The sequence below is a fragment of the Grammomys surdaster genome, unplaced genomic scaffold (assembly GCF_004785775.1).
Source record: "Grammomys surdaster isolate TR1022 unplaced genomic scaffold, NIH_TR_1.0 174, whole genome shotgun sequence".
Lineage (NCBI taxonomy): Eukaryota > Metazoa > Chordata > Mammalia > Rodentia > Muridae > Grammomys > Grammomys surdaster.
Genome location: NW_021604622.1, coordinates 5882178 through 5891788, shown reverse-complemented (window position 1 = coordinate 5891788; position 9611 = coordinate 5882178).

Here is a 9611-nt window from a genome sequence, read left to right as displayed (position 1 = left end):
TAAAGCAGTTATACTCTTCAATGACATTTCCAATAATGTCCTAAAAGAAAAGTTCATTGATGGTCTGGGTCATTCTGATGACACTTAGGACCATGCCATTAGGAAAATGGTAAAACACAAAAAAAATTATCACTTTGCTTTGAGGTGAGCAAACTCATGAAATATCAAGTGTTGAATGTTGAGAAATGGGAGCATACTTCTTTAGAAGTCAAAGTTATTCAAGTAGGTTATGTCTAAGAAGTCGATGGTATGCAACATTATGACCAAATGATTCTCAGTGTATGCTTTGTATACCTTATATACAGGGTGTGCAAGGGTACTCACAGCTGGATTGTTTGTACTCCAGGAGGGTTAGAAATAGCTTAGATGCCATGAAGAAGAAACTGGGAAAAATATGGCCTGCTTAGAAAATGGCAGACGGTTGGGTGGTGAGAAGGACTGCACTTGACATATATTGGATAGCTAGCCCTGGGGGAAAGATACTGAGTGAAAGGATTTGTCAATATGGTATACATATACCCGGTATACATTTTTTTAAAGTGCTGGCCTGTTTGATATTTATGTCATAATCAATTTCCCACCAGTAAAAAAGAGACATTCAGAACTGTGTTTGCCTATGGAGAAGGAAGGAAAGGAATGGACTGGGCAGGCTGTCAAAAAGACAGCCGAGTCCTCTAATCTGAGAGAATTGTAAGCATCTGCTAATTTTTAATGTTGGCTATGCCAGGGCTTGTTTCTCTGGTTCTCACAAAAATAGATTTCCAGGAAAATATTAATTGCCATTTTAGTAGAAAAATTATATGTATTTAAAGGTTCTAAGTTACCCCTTCTATACCTGGCATATTAAGCCCATTGTGGCAGAGGCTCTCTTGTCTTTTAATATTCCTTCTTCCTTTTAGAAGTATGGTTTGTAGTTGGGCTCAAAGCTGTCCAGAATATAAAAACTACCTCCCAAGCCTGTCTTGCAGTGCATTGTCAGTTCTGGCCACTGATCTGAGTGGCTTTTGGAACTTGTCTTCAAAAGTTGGGCCTATGCCCTTATTCCATCTTTTTGTCTAGCTTAAGTGAAGAGGCAAGGCCCCAGTCTTGGATAACAAGTTCTCACTAGGGCTGATGAACAGAAGGATACATCTCTCATCCCAATCCCAGAGCGACCCTACAGCCCAGGTAAACTACATGTGCACTAGGGAGAGAGAAAGCCACATCAGGAAGCTATGTGAGCATTCTGTCACGGTGACTCAAAGACTAGTTGACTCAACATGTTCCAACATGCATAGTCATCCAAATTAGAGGCACAGCCTTAAACAGAATCAAGGGATCTTGGTTTGAATTCCAGCACTGATGTTGACTATGACCGTGGGCAGATCAGTTAAAGTAGCTAAGTAATTTCTTTTGAATCTGTGAAAAAGTTGAGACTAATCTTACAGGATTGTAATTAGAGTCTGGACTACAAACATGATGCCTGGCCGTATGGTAGGCCTTCACCAGCTGCTACTCATTTTCAGTAATTGTTTTTCCTTACTTGATTTATGTACTTTGGTACCTGAAATAACCCAAACAGAATAGCTTGAATGGAAATGGGAATAAGTGAATTCTATGCAGGTTAAAAAGAAGTACTATTAAGCTGAATGTGGTGCTCTTCTCAGCATTTGGGAAGTGAAGGCAGGAGGATTGCTGAGAATTCACAGGGTGAGACATCTTAAGAAAATCTAAATCTAAAGCAATCTAAAACAAAACTAACCGTCAAGTGATTGTAGGTATATTGTATATATTGAAATTCAGTTCAAATGAACAAGATGTTCTACTTAAGGCTGGACATCATTTTGGAAATTGGTAATCCTTAATTATTTTAGAAGACTTTGTATGGATAATCAGATGATTAGTTGGCCATTAAAAAATAGGTAGAGGCCTCGTTGTTGACGTCTGTTTCAGGTACCAAATGCCTTCTGAAAAATTGAAAAGGCTCTTATTATCTTTTGCACTGCTGTCAATTGGTTTTAGAGTTTCCTCAAATTTCTGAAAATATAAAAGGCCATAAAAACGTAGCCATTAGACACTGGCTTATAGTCTGTCTTCAGTTTATTAAGAACTCCTACGTCTCATCATGTAGTGAAGTAGAGTTTCTAGCAGTCCTTTTCTTTAATACCTTCAGGCTTTTGTGGTGTCACCTTGCTGTCCATGTCTCTCAAGGACAGAAGGGTTCCTGTGCTATCTGAATGTTGTGGCGTGGTGGTACAGTGGTGACAGACCCAGGGAAGCCCCGCATGCTGATGACCAGGCAGCAGTTACCTCTGCCAGCAAGACTCATACCATACTTTCCCAGGACACCCCCCTGCAGCCATCGAGGCTCGCTTTGAAGACTTGTGCTAGCAGCTGTGTTAGCTTCCCAGTAGCAGTGATGTACACATGCTATCAAACCTGAAAGGGTTGTATTTTGGCTCATGGATTCAGGAGTTTCAGGCCTTGTTCACCCAGTTCTGTTGTTTTGGGGCCTGTGGCAAGGTAGAACATCATGATGGAGAGCCAAGTTGCTTATATCGGGGAGGCTGGGGACCAAGAAAGGAAGAGACTGGCCCCAAGTTCCCCTTCAGGGTTGAGCTCCCAATGACTTGTCCCTCAAGGCTGCACTCCTGTCATGTTTTTGTCACCTATCAGTAGCACCACGGACTGTTAACCAAGTTTTTAAAACATGAGCCTGTGGGGGAGTCCATATCTAAAGTGTGGCAGACATTCCCTACTATGTTTCTTTCGAAGATACTTGGCTCCTGGCTTCTAATCTCTGGTAATACTTTGGTTCTGATCATAAGATCGGCCAATTGGAAAGTACACGCTGCGGAGGTTGAGTCATTTTCTTGTGTTTCTGGCAAGATTGGTAGGGACAACTTGTCTTTTTTTTGTTTGTTTTGGAGTTTAATGCTTATTTTTCAGAAAGCAACAGTTTTGGGGAAGTTGGTTTGATTTGTTTTTTTAGCTTAGAAATTGTTTCAATAATGGAATTACAAAGTAGTCTCTACAAAATATTCAGCATAATACAAAAACAGTAAATACTATCTTGATCCTGCAGCTGAAAACATTTTAGTGTATATCTCCCTCAACCACTTTTAGGCAAGTGTGTTTTCTACAGTGAAACTTCTCCTCTTGATAATGTTTGAAAGTGTGCATTCCAACATAATGTATGCATCCCATGTCAACATGTGATGGTGAAGGCTGCATTATAGTACTGGTTTCCCAGAATCGCCCTGCTGGTGATTTGAGTTTTCAATCATCACAGTCTGATGAATGTCTTTACACTTGGCTTTTTGCTTCTTTGATTTTTGTCTTCTCCCACCTGAGGATACATTTCTCAAGAAGTGTTGGAGCAGAGGGATTACCCCCTGTTTAAACTGTTGACTGCACTGACAAGTGTGTCCCCTGATGTTCCAAGGACTATGTAGAAGCAAAGAGCTTACATCGTGGTGAAGCCATCAGTCCATCTACAATGCATCTTAAACACTGGATTGCAAGTTTAACCAGCAACTTTGGTTTCTTCTTCACAACACTTTAAGTTTGTTCTTAAGTATCTGAATGACATCCATATGCATGCTTTGCGACAGATGTAGGCATTGGGTCAAGGACAGGAGAGCAGAATGTCCTGTCCAGTGATCTGACAGCGTGGTACCTTAGCGTATTTCCACCATATGCAAGGCACTGAATGGAATTGTAGGATATTGGCACAGAGAAGACAGTATCTTAATCATTTCAAGCTGTGACTTGCTCGTCTCCAATCCATTAGACGTAACAGGCTCTCTACAATAAGGCAAGTAGCCCCCCTAGGGTCCTACTGGGTTCTTGCTGGTTCCCGAAAGTCCTGTCTTGATATGTGGGTAACAAAACAAAGGCTGGAGTATGAAACTCAAGGAAGGCATGGGAGCAGCTTTGTCTCTCAAACAAGGTAGCAATGGAGAAATACCCTTCATTTGTGTAAGAGAGCAGAGGGAAGAAAGACAAAACAGGACAAAGAGAGTTGGAGACTCGGTCCTGGCACCGGGATTCATGCATTACATCTCTGAGCATGTTCTCTTGAAAGTATGTTTTTCCTAAGTTAGTAATTTAAACTATGCACTATCATGTAAAGGTAGCTTAGTGGGGTGCATGGCATACAAACGTCTATTAAATCCAAGCTCCTATCTTTATTGTGTTTCACCCCTGGACTGCACCATGTAATGTACATCTTCATTGTCTGTCTTTGACTGTAGCTCCTGGTCAGCATGGTTTCCTCATTTGAGCTTGGTTCCTTCACTAGTCCATAAAGAGCTGACTATGTGCCCTGCCTTGATTCCATGTGGTTATTCACCTGAAGCCCATACATAAGGCAGTTTTAGCACCTTATATCACTGGAACACTCAGGAAAAGGATGCATAGGACCAAGCATAGCAACAAATCTGTACAAGAATATATCATTTTTGGTGCTGGGAAGATGGCTTAGTGGTTATGAGTGCCCACTTCAGAAGGTTCACACTGCCTGTAAGTCCAGCCCTAGGGATTTTTTTTTAAAGATTTATTTATTTATTATATGTAAGTACATTGTAGCTGTCTTCAGACACCCATATGAGGGCATCAGATCTCATTGTAGATGGTTGTGAGCCACCATGTGATTGCTGGGATTTGAACTCATGACCTCTAGAAGAGCAGTCAGTGCTCTTAACCACTGAGCCATCTCATCAGCCCAGCCCTAGGGATTTTAATACCTTCTGGGCTCTGCTAACACCTGAACTCATGTGTATGTCCCTACCTCCCCACATAAATTTTTTAAAAAATTTTTTAAAAGGGAAACTCCTTTTTTTTCTTTGGAAATGTCACCAACTCACTGCGCTCCTCATTCAAGAATAGATAAGTTTAAAGCCATAAGAAATACTTAATACCTACTATTAGGTTGCCAGATGTCTTGTAACCTACCGAGTTGTTCTGTATAGAATAAGAGATGGTTCTTCAGAGAAAAGAACCTGGGGTTTTCAAGTAAATAATCTGAGCTTAGAATCCCAGCTTGGCCACTCACCTGCTGTATGGAACCCAAAACTAATTCTTTAGTCTCACTGAGATGAGCTTGCTTATCTGTAAACTGAAGACAATGGCATATCAGTTTCCTGTTGCTGTTGCAATAAGTTATAGCACATTGAGTGACTTAAAACTGAAGGAACTTTGGGCTCTGGAGATTGCTTAGTGGATTAAGGCACTTGCCTCCAAGCTTGACAACTGGAATTTGATCCCTGAGACCACATGGTGGCAGGAGAGATCTGACTCCCCAAAGTCATCCTCTGACCTCCCATCAGTATTCACAATAAATCAACAAAAAAGCAACACAAGCCCCGTCATGAACTTACTATTTGGGATTCTGGGCATCAGACAGCCTAAGATGGATGTTAGTGAACTAAAGCCAGAACATTTGATTCCTTTTGGAGGCACTAGGCACCCATCGTCTCTTCCAGTGTCCAGAGGCTGTGTTCTGCAGGGACAGAGACAGTGGCATAAGTGACTGACTACCAACATACGTCACTGGATACGGAGAATACAACAGCCTAACGAATGGGACAGGCCTATATGTAAACATGCTTGTTGACACAGAGTAAGCTATCTTCAGGGTGAAATCAGTAACTACCCTACACTTCCCAACAAGCAAACTAAAGGAAGGGTTTCTTTAAAATAAGACATGAAAGCCTACCACTTTCAAAAGTAGTATTGTATGAGTTGGGACTGCTTTAAGTCTTAACTGTAAGTAAAAAGATAAGCCGTAGAGCTGGGGAAGGCTTTACATGATACAGGACTGGCAAGTATTCTATCCAGAATGCACCTAAGCAAATCCTAGAAAGTCAGTGAGAAAATTATTGCTGTATGTAAGAATAGTAGTCTTAAACTCTTGGTCTCAAGACCTTTTTATATTCTTAAAGCAGAACCAAAAAGTTTCAGTGTGTGGGGGCAATAGTTATTGATATTCACTGTATTTGACTTAAACAATTTTAACATTCACCATTAGGTGACTGAAGAGATGACTCAGTGACAAAGGACTTGTACAAGCATAAGGCCCTGCATTTGGAGTCATAGTATCTGTAAAAGCTGCATGTGGCTGTGTATCTATAACCCTTGCTCTGGGAGTTGGAGACACATCCCGGTAGCTTGCTGGCTAGAAGGTGTAGTTGAAATGGCAAGCTCTAGGTGTGAGAGAGCCTGTCTCAGAAAGTAATTGGAGAGCAATAGATAAAGACATTCAACATCAACCTCTGGCCTCTGCATAAAACGTACACACACACACACACACACACACACACACACACACACACACACTCCATACTAGATAGTAATTTTAATAGATAAAATTTCAAAACATTTCTTGAAAAGAGAAACACTGTTTACATCTTCCAGTGCCTTGGATGCTACCTTCCCTGTCACATTTCTGACTCCAGTCCCTACTCCACTGACAAAGATCCTGTGATTTCACTGGGCCCACCTGGGTCTCCCAAGATAAGCTTTCCATTTTAAGACCCTTAATATATAGTCCATCTCCTTTGTTTTCCTCTCATCGTGCCCTCACTTCGATGTGCTAGAGATTGCGCCCAGGGCCTAAAGCATGTTACTTCTCCAACTGAGATGTAGCCTCTTTCTGCAAAGTCCACTCTGCCGTGTAAAGAAACGTTCACAACTTTCCAGCTTCCAAGATTTGAAATACAGATATCTGGGACAGGAATAATGTCCTTTGTATATTTCACTCAAGGGCCACACAGGCCAGATGGTAATGCTACAGGAATATAGAGGCTAATTTTGCTCTAACCTTGGGTCTGCAGGCAGCTAATGGCTAATTTTTTGATAGAACTACATTGCAGGGTAAAAATCTTAGCATCTCCGTGTTTGTCTTGTGTTTATTTCCTTTACTGTTTTCCATCTTTGGGTCAGATTTCTGTTCAGCTCAGCATATAGGAACGTTAACGACTTAAAGAGTATTCCTGATAACCTGTAAAGGCTAAAGATGCCAAGATAGAGTAACTAAGATATTTGCAAGGTCTCTACAGTATCAGAATCACTAGATTGTCAAATGGCAATGATTTCCCTGGAGTTGGACAGAACCCATTCTGATAATGATAAAGCAGACTAGTGTGGCCGCATTGGCTTGGATGTGCAGAACTCTCCTCTTTCTTGTTTCTTTTTTAAGGGGAAGGCTGCTAAGGATTAAACCCAGAGCCAAATGCAAGTTGAACACACTCTATACCTGTACTACTAGCCCTTGCTTTTTTGAAATGAAGCTTCACAATGTAGTGCAGAATGGCCTGCATTGGTTACAAAGCCCAGGCTTTCCTCAAACTCAGGATCCTTCTGCTTCAGCCTCTTGAGAGCTAGCATTGCAACACTCAGCTTGTATGTTGGCATACTTCTTATCCCCTTTCTCTCTATAATCCTGAAGCACGTGTCAGCACCCCTAAAGGTAGAACAGAAGATCCTTCATCCTCCATCACTTCGCTTTCTGATAATGGTGTTTAGGATAAATCTCTTTGCTGTGCTTTATAGTAATCATTCATATGGTTTCTGGGGCAGTGGCCAGACCCAGTTGACTGGTCCTCTCAGGCCTAGAACTCTGATAACAATAATGTCCATGAATGTTGGTTGGTTGGTTGGGCTGGAGCTAGGTGCCCGATTGGTAGATCTTAGGCTTTGACTGTACTAAAAAGTGTTTTAGGACAGATAGGGTTTCTGTCCTCTACATACCTGGACCAGTGCTGGAATGACATAGTACCTGTGTACTCCAGAACATTTCCTGAGCCAAGTACCAATCAACTCAGAACATATACAAAGGAGGGAGAATGTAACAGTGCTAGGTTCTGCAGAAAAGCAAAGGGCATCACAAGAAATTTATTTCGTTGGGTGTTTTAAATGCTGAGTCCTCCTAGTGCCGATTTCAGTTGTGCTGATGGGATATCCTAAATAGATGCTTGTATTTAGCAAAGCCAAGGCCCAGCTGTGTTTATGTAACATTGATGAGCATGCCTGGCTTTTCTATCACACGAGACAGAGCAATCTGCACTTGCTATATACACGCTCCTCAAAAGTCACACCATAGGCTTTGTGCTTGTATAATGTCTTTCATCAGACTCTGGCTTGAACAGTCTCTTCCATCAGTACCAAGATATCCCTTTTTAAATGAAAGAGCTTGGAAGAAGACAAATCCAAATGACATGATCCCAGTGCAATTTCTAGGAGTAATTCACCAATCTCCCAGTCCTGTGATTTTCCTCCTAGGATGACTAGGGAAACTCTCCAGCCTTTTTTCATCCCAGTCTTGTGTTGACTCTTCTCAGAGGAGAATATGTGGAAATTAGATTGGAAACTTGGGAGAAAACTGGGCATGGGTGTCTCCTATGAAATGATTAGTCTGCCTATGGGGTGTCAGGCTCCAGTCTGATACAGGCCCATGGAATATGAATAAACATAAAGGCTCTGATTGGGTAGTGGACATGGGTAGGGTCATGAGTGGGATTACAGGAGATTCGTGGCTGTACAGTGCTGCTATGATTGAGTTGTCTGTACTGAGCTTACTGGCACAGGATCAAACAGTCCTTTGAGGGAGTGAGTGAGAATGATTGTAGGAAAGGCAGAATGCAGGAGACAGATAAGGGAGGGCTGCAGGTCAATACCATGCCAGCACTGAGTTTACTATTCTTAACCTTTTAATAGTACACAGTCCCTTGGGAAGCAAAGCCACAGCTAACACACAATTGCTGAAATAGACACATAAGACATCTATTCCCATACAAAAGCCTCCCTATTCCTTCCACCAAGGTCAATAGAATCTTCATCCCCTTGCCTTGAGCCTCAAGTGCACCCACCTCTTCTAATTGTTCTATGCCTCAGTAGGCTGGGAAATCTGTCAACCAACTCTCTCCCACCTTGACTCTGCCTGGCAGGCAGACTTCTCTCTTTCTTTTCTCTGCTTCAGAGACATGGGAAAAAGCTCCTGACAGTAGTCTCTGTTTTATCCAGGGGTTTCATACTAGCAATGAATCATTGTTACATCGTTTTGGCCAATCAGCTGTAGAACTGATAAATCATTTTATCTTAATTGTTTTGAAGTCATGGTGGAAAAGTGTTCTATACACTGGGCTCCCTCAGCACCAGTAGCCCAAGGGTAACTTTTGCAATAATAATTTGTAATACTGACATGTTTGTAGAAATTATAATTAAAATTTGATTATTTAAGCAAGACTCATTACAGCAAAGGGGGAGACTCGAACACTAACACTGCAGGCATTAGCAGCAGGATGTCACAAAACTAGCTACCAATTGCTTCCTTTACAAGAGATACTGACAGCTACTCAAAGGTAATCTAAATTACAACAGCAAAAGAGACCATCTTTTATTCAACTGCAAATAAGTTTGAAAACATTCTCTACGGAGAAAGTGTAAAAAGAGACAATTTATAAAATTTGCAAATGACCTTGGTAGAAGGAATATGGAAATAAAAATAAAAAAATAAAAATATGGGAATAGATGTTTTATGTGTATATTTCAGCAATTGTTTGTTAGCTGTGACTTTGCTTCCCATGGGACTGTGTAGCATTAAAAGTCTAAGAAAAGTAAACTCTCTGCTG